Source organism: Phyllobates terribilis, unplaced genomic scaffold (genome assembly GCF_046119375.1).
Source record: "Phyllobates terribilis strain yellow unplaced genomic scaffold, ASM4611937v1 Scaffold_3__8_contigs__length_932513732, whole genome shotgun sequence".
NCBI lineage: Eukaryota > Metazoa > Chordata > Amphibia > Anura > Dendrobatidae > Phyllobates > Phyllobates terribilis.
This window is the reverse complement of record NW_027362763.1, coordinates 68,762,269-68,769,630: the sequence shown is the minus strand read 5'-3', so window position 1 is coordinate 68,769,630 and position 7,362 is coordinate 68,762,269.

Here is a 7,362-nt window from a genome sequence, read left to right as displayed (position 1 = left end):
GGGAGGACAGTGACAGCAGCGGCCAGGTAGGGGCGCTAATGGCGGAAATAAAGCTCCTGGAGTCCCCAGTGTGCCTCCAAAACTTCCATCTTGGTGATGATCTACCAGAAGAGGCACCTGGGGGCCACAAAAAGGCTAAGAAGACCAAGTCAAAGCTGCAGAAAGCGGTAAGATATGTATATTCCCCCCTCCCTGTACCCCCTGAGTCGGCGGCAGGCTCAGCTCGCTGTATAAGCCCCGTTGCCCAGCCCAGCCCAGCCTGTGTTCTGCTGTGGATCCGGTGCAAAGGTGCGGGGAGTTTTCACAGCATGGTAGTGAGGCACAGAGCTCCGTTTCTGCTTGTAGTAGCGGGGACACAGCAGGAGGTGCATCAGATGAGAGGCTGGACAGTGAGGGCGGCCGGCGGTGGGTGTTCAGTCAGGCCACGATGCTGTGGTGCGCTCCTCAGTGGGAGGGGGAGCAGCCCAGTGTCAGGGGAAGCTCCGGTAGCCTCGGCGCCTCTGAATGCTGTTGTCCCTGATCACTTAGTTGAGGAGCGGCGGCAGTGATAGGGGGTGCTGTCAGGGCTGAGAGTTCCGGTCCTCCCACCAAAGTGTTATTTTGTGTTGGCACCGCTGGTCAGGAAGATCCTGATGCTAAAGATCAGCGGCGCCTCACAACAGCTAAAGATCAGCGGCACATCGCTGCAAATGCAAAACAACGGAAATTACCAACTGATGATGTGGAGGGCACACAGAAGACCAGGGGTGAGGTTGCCTCCAGTTCTATGGAGGTGACTGAGCCCTTTGTGCATGATGATACTGAGGTCAAAATGTCATCCACCATTGTTACTGGTCCAGCAGGAATGAATGTGGTGGTGGGTGTGAATGAGGCCAATTCATTGTCTAGTGGTGTGGTTGCTGGCTTGGTGGAGGGTGAGATGGAGGTGGGTAATGGTGATGTTGTTGGGGCTGATGTAGTCACTGGTCCAGTTGCCCCCCCGGTGGGGGCAACACCTGTCCAGAGTTATGCCAGTGTCACCTCTGGGGTAAATAGGGCATCCTCCTCCTCGTCTCCGGGCTTTGGGGACTGCATGTTGCAACGGCGCCTCCTGGAGGTTCTAAAGAAGGGGCGAGAGATCACTAATTGTAGAGGGTCGACAGGTTGATCTATCCTTCTGGATAGAGAGGCATGGCCTCGGAGCCTTCCGAGAGCAAAAAGGAGGGGATACAGTGTGGTCCCTCCCAACAGCCAGGCAGGCAGTGTGTGTAGGAATGTGGTCCGTCTTCGGTGGAGGGGCTGTGATGCATGTCCTCCAAGGTCTAAAGTTGTGGAGCCCCTGCTGAGGATGGGCTTCAAGGCGATTGACATCTACACCTTGATACATCCCTATTCCATGCCTGAGTTTGATGTCAGCTTTGTTTGGCCGGAGGGGCTTGAGCTCTTCTGCACGAATTATGAGTTGGCAAAAAATTAGCCCGGCTGGCGAGACTTTGCCGTTCAGGCAGTGTGTCGCCAAAACCAAATCAAGAGAGTGACCGTGATGACGAGTCTCTTTCTTGTTATGACATCATGACGTGGCTTGGTCAGTATGGAGAGGTGGTGGAGATGCCAAAGAAAAACCGCAACGAGTTTGATATCTGGTCAGGGGCCTGGGCATTTATGGTTTAACTTAAGCGTTCAGGTGGTACGGTTGCCCACATTCCATCATCTGCCTTCCTGGGTAGGGATCATATCCTGGTCTTCTACCAGGGGCAACTGAAGCTCTGTCACAGGTGCGGCGACCCCACACACTTCAGTGCAAACTGCACTATGCAGAAATGTGCGTTGTGTGGGGTGTCGGCCATCTTGCTGCCTCTTGTGTGGAGATTGGGTGCCACCTGTGTGGTGAGTTAGGTCACCCATTCAGCCGTTGTCCTCGCTCCACTCTAATACAGTCGAGACCCCGGTAGGAGAAAGCCGTGAAGCCTATTCTGCTGGGGAGCGGACTAGCAGGGGTGGGGGAGCTGAGGGGCCAGGGAAGAAAAGCAATAAAAAGACGCCTGTCCAGCTGAGGCATTAGACAAGCGCAGACAGGGCTACTGGGGCAGCCCCTGTCCTCGATGCCAGTCTTGCTGCTGAGGCCCCGAGGGATGATGAGTAGGATGAGGAGGCAAGGAGGATCCATAGGGAGGAAACCGCCTCTGCCTCAGAATCCTCCCATTATGAAATTATGGATGAGGATAATAAGCGGTGGCTAGAGGACAAGCATAAGCTTGGCACCAAAAAGAAAAGAAAGAAGGGTGATAAAACATCTTCTGCCGCTCTAACCAAGTTACCTTGGAAGGTAAAACTGACTCCCCTCTAGTTGGTCTTTTTAACTGGTTCCAAGACCTTGATAACATCTGTTCCTCTGAAGAGGAAGCTGAGGGCGAGGTTCCCGCTTCGGCGGAGATTACAGGGGGCGCCGAGTCTCCTTCTCCTGGGGATGCAAGGTTCTTGGGGGGAGGGACTGGCCCAGAGTCCGGAGACGAGGACGAAAAAAGAAGCAAAAATGTGGGAATGGACACCTCTATGTCATTAAAGAGTCGGAAGGATTCCTCGTCTGAGGCAGAGGATAAGGGGAGTTGGAAGAAAAAAGCCATACAACTCGATCACCAATGATGGCGGTACCCACTCCGTTGACACTGGCATCGATTAATGTCGCCAGCAGTAAGTCAAATATGGCTAGATTTGCGGCCTTTGATTTTCTCAGCCGGGTTGAAGCTAACACTTTCTTTTTGCAAGAGACCAGGCTGCCAAACATGGCAGAGGTGTTTAAAGCAAAGAGGGAGTGGAGACTTGGGCCCTCCTATTGGTCTCTTGCAGCCGGGCGGTATAGCGGAGTAGCGGTCCTTTTTACCGCACCGGTAGAATGCCTACGGTTTATTTAGTTAGAAATGAGGAGGAGCCAGATATTAGATGTCCTCATGAAGGGACAGGAGCTTCAGCTCATTAACATCTATGGTCCCCAATCTAAGTGGGACCGGAAGTGTCTCTTTATGAGGATCAAGCCCTACCTTTTTATGAGTCGGCAGGTCGTCTTTGGAGGGGACTTCAACACTTTCACGAGGCCCCGGGATAGAGGAGGTTCCAGTGACAAGCTGACTTATGATAGCGTCGCCCTTAGTAGCATAGCTAGTGAGGCTCGCCTGGTGGATGTCCACATCCAGCACACCCCAGGCCACGAAGGGTTCACCTATCATAGAGGTAACTGTAGGTCCAGGATAGACAGGTTATATATAAAGGAGGAAGCCGTCTCTTCAGCAGTATCTGTTGTCGAGGTGGAGTTCTCTGATCACTGTTTGATTTTGTTTTCTCTGAATGTTACAGACACCCCCCCGGATGGGAAGAGGATTTTGGAGGCTCAATTCGTTTCTCTTAGAATAAACGGAGAGAAGACAGTCCTTTGAGGATTTTCTTCAGAGCCAGGTACCCTTACTGAATCTTTGTAGTAGTAAGTCAGAATGGTGGGAGATGTTCAAGAAAAGGGTGGTGAGATTCTTCCGTCAGCTCTCGAGCCTCAGGAGCCTGGACCGGTATCGCCTGTATCAGGGCCTGAGGAGTAAACTCGAGCATCTTGTCTCAACTGGAGGTAGCCACGAGGAGATCTCCAGACTGAAATCTTTGCTAATGAGGTGTTAGTATGATAGACACGCATCTTTGGTTTTTGAGAGGGATTACGGGAAGTACCGCTCGCCCGACGCTTACAGAAACTGCAAGATGTCAGTGAATAGTAAAGTTGTTACAGGACTGGTTGACACTGTGGGTTCCCTGAAAAGATCCAGATCAGGGATCCTGGAGGTCGTCACATCCTTCTTCTTGCACCTCTTCGGAAAGATGGATCTGGTTTGGGATGAGATGTCAGCTTTTCTGGCTGAAGCCGTCCCCAAATCAGGGGTAGACCCCTCTCTTGGCATTTTGACAGAGATGATCAGGGAGGGAAGAGGAAGTTAAGTTGGTGATTGAAGGGCTTGCCCTAAAGAAATCTCCCGGTCCAGATGGCATAACATCTGAATTCTATAAGACCTTTATGGACGCCTTGGTTCCCCTCTTGACTGAGTTATTCAATGAGTGTCTTTCCTCAGGCACTCTGCCTAAGTCAATGAGGAGGTCTGCCCTGATCATCTTGTCAAAGGGTAAGGACTCATCTTGCATTGAGAATTGGCGTCCGATAGCGCTTCTCAATGCAGACAGGAAGGTTTTGGCAAAGATGCTGTTTAATCAGCTGGTGAAATTTGCGCCCCGGCTCCTTTTGGGGGCCCAGCATTGCTCTGTTCCGGGCCGCAGTATGATTAGTGTTGTACTCTGTGTCGGAGAGGCGGTGGAGCAGGATAGGGCTGGCCACTGGAAGGGGTACATGCTGTCATTGGACCAGGTAAAAGCATTCGATCGGGTTAATCATGAGTACCTCTGGTCTGTCCTGAGTTTTGCCTGCCGGGGAGGTTTGTTGATTGGCTTAAGACCTTGTATGCTGGGGCAGAGAGTTTCCCGCTTGAGAACGGTTAGATTGGTAGCTCTTTTGAGGTTTGGTGTGGTGTTCGCTAGGCTTGTCCCTTGAGCCTGCTGCTTTATGTGTTTGCGGTTGACCTGCTTCTTAGGAGGGTGGAGCGTGGACCGTTGGCTGGGAACGGGATGGACCGGACAGCACCGGAAGCCACTCTGAAAGTGGTGGCGTATGCCGATGACATCACCGTTTTTGTTTCCTCTGACGGGGAGGCAGAGTGGCTGATGTCAGAGGTAAATCGCTACTCGGAGGCATCCGGGTCTAAGATCAACCGGGATAAGTGTGAGAGTCTCTGACTGGGAGGAGGAGATCCTGGTTTTGATCTCCCGGACTGCCTTCCAGGACCCAAAGTCTCTGCAAAAGTTCTTGGCATCGAATTTGGCCAGGGGGATTACCCCAAACAAAATAGGTACAGCAGGCTAGAGATCGGCACTCAGAAGGTGAACCAATGGAAGGGTTGGTATTTGACCCTAAGGGAAAGGATAAACCTGATCAAAACTTGCCTGCTCCCTTTGCTGATCTATGTGGGGAGTGTGTTCATCTTGCTGGAGCCTCTGTGGACTCGGGTCTACAGTTTGTTCTTCCAACTGTTATGGGGGAATAGACTGAACCTGGTCAAGAGGGAGGTTACTTACCTTACGAGGAGACTAGGAGGGTTGGATAAGGTCAACCCTGTGGTATTCCTTGTGAATGCCTTCATTAAGATCAATATTGCAAACCTCTGGAAAGAGAGGGCTCCTCCGTGGGTATTCTCCTGTAGGGGATGGTTTCAACCTTTCTTCCAGGAATGGGAGACAGAAGGGCAAGTGAAGGATCTACGCACACCGCATGGAGATCTCCCAGCTTACGCTACCCTGGTTCTGAAGGTAATTCACCGGTGAGGTCTGGGAATATGAGAGGTCAGGACTCTGCCGAGGAATATCCTTGACAAAAGGGTTCTGTTGACCCATTTTCAGAGACCTCTGGTGCTCAGGGATTGCCCAAGTCGGGTTCTTGGGGTGGGTCTGCATCTTTTGAATTCTATCAGGATCCCCTCGAAGTTTTGGGACTTGGCTTGGTGCTGCTTCCATGGGAAACTGTGTGTGGGACCATCTGAAGTGTAGGATCTCTGAGGACAGGAACTGTCCTTGGGAGCATTGTGGTACCATGCTGGAAAGCATGGACCACTTCCTGCTTTGTTGTCCCTTTAACATAGAGGTGTACAACAGGGTGGGCTCCTCTATTAGCTGGCCCCGGCTGGCCGGTCTCTCTTATGCGGAATGGGCCTATGAAGCATTCGGAGACCTGGGTAGTCAGGACCACTGCACCTTATTTCTAGTTAACGCAGTGGTTAGGTATCACATGTGGAACGCACAGTGCTTAGTATCGACGCAATAGAAAATCCTCCAAGTGGACCATTTCTTTAGGACCATACTCGGTGACCTGGTGAAGGTGCGCTCTTTGGAGTATGAGAGACTGGGTACATGATGGAACCACTCTCCTGTGGATGGGCTTTTCTTTTAGTGTGCCCTAATCTGGTCATCTCCTTTCCTGGTGGTGGGCTGCTGCTGACACAATAGACTTTTGTTTTGTTTTGATCAGTAGACAGTGATGTAGGGCTGCAGGCACCGAACTTGGGCTTTGTCAGTTGTGGTTATTGTATTGTTTGTTATTGTATTGTTTGTTTCTGTATATATTGTATATAAGGATATGGATTTGGGTGTCCTGTCAGGTTTAATAAGTGGGATTTCTTGCCTTATAAATGGGATTTGGACCATTAGTTGTGTTGTGCAGAAGTCTGGTGGATACACAGCTGATAGTCCTACTGAATAGACTGTTAGAATTTGTATTATGGCAAGAAAAAAGCAGCTTGGTAAAGAAAAACAAGTGGCTATCATTACTTTAAGAAATGAAGGTCAGCCAGTCGGAAAAATTGGGCAAATTTTGAAAGTGTCCCCAAGTTCAGTTGCAAAAACCATCAAGCGCTACAAAAAAACTGGCTCACATGAGGACCGCCCCTGGAAAGGAAGACCAAGAGTCACCTCTGCTTCTGAGGATAAGTTTATCCGAGTCACCAGCCTCAGAAATTGCAGATCAACAGAAACTGAGATTAGAGACCAGGTCAATGCCACACAGAGTTCTAGCAGCAGACACATCTCTACAACAACTGTTAAGAGGAGACTTTGTGCAGCAGGCCTTCATGGTAAAATAGCTGCTAGGAAACCACTGCTAAGGACAGGCAACAAACAGAAGGGACAAGTTTTGGCTAAAGAACACAAGGAATGGACATTAGACCAGTGGAAATCTGTGCTTTGGTCAGATGAGTCCAAATTTGAGATCTTTGGTTCCAACCACCGTGTCTTTGTGCGACACAGAAAAGGTGAGCGGATTGACTCTACATGCCTGGTTCCCACCGTGAAGCATGGAGGAGGTGTGATTGTGTGTGGGTGCTTTGCTGGTGACACTATTGGGGATTTATTCATAATTGAAGGCATACTGAACCAGCATGGCTACCACAGCATCTTGCAGCGGCATGCTATTTCATCCTGTTTGTGTTTAGTTGGACCATCATTTATTTTTCAACAGGACAATGACCCCAAACACACCTCCAGGCTGTGTAAGGGCTATTTGACCAAGGAGGAGAGTGATGGAGTGCTACGCCAGATGACCTGGCCTCCACAGTCACCAGACCTGAACCCAATTGAGATGGTTTGGGGTGAGCTGAACGCAGAGTGAAGGCAAAATGTCAAACAAGTGCTAAACATCTCTGAGAACTCCTTCAAGATTGTTGGAAGACCATTTCTGGTGACTACCTCTTGAAGCTCATCAAGAGAATGCCAAGAGTGTGCAAAGCAGTCATCAAAGCAAAAGGTGGCTAC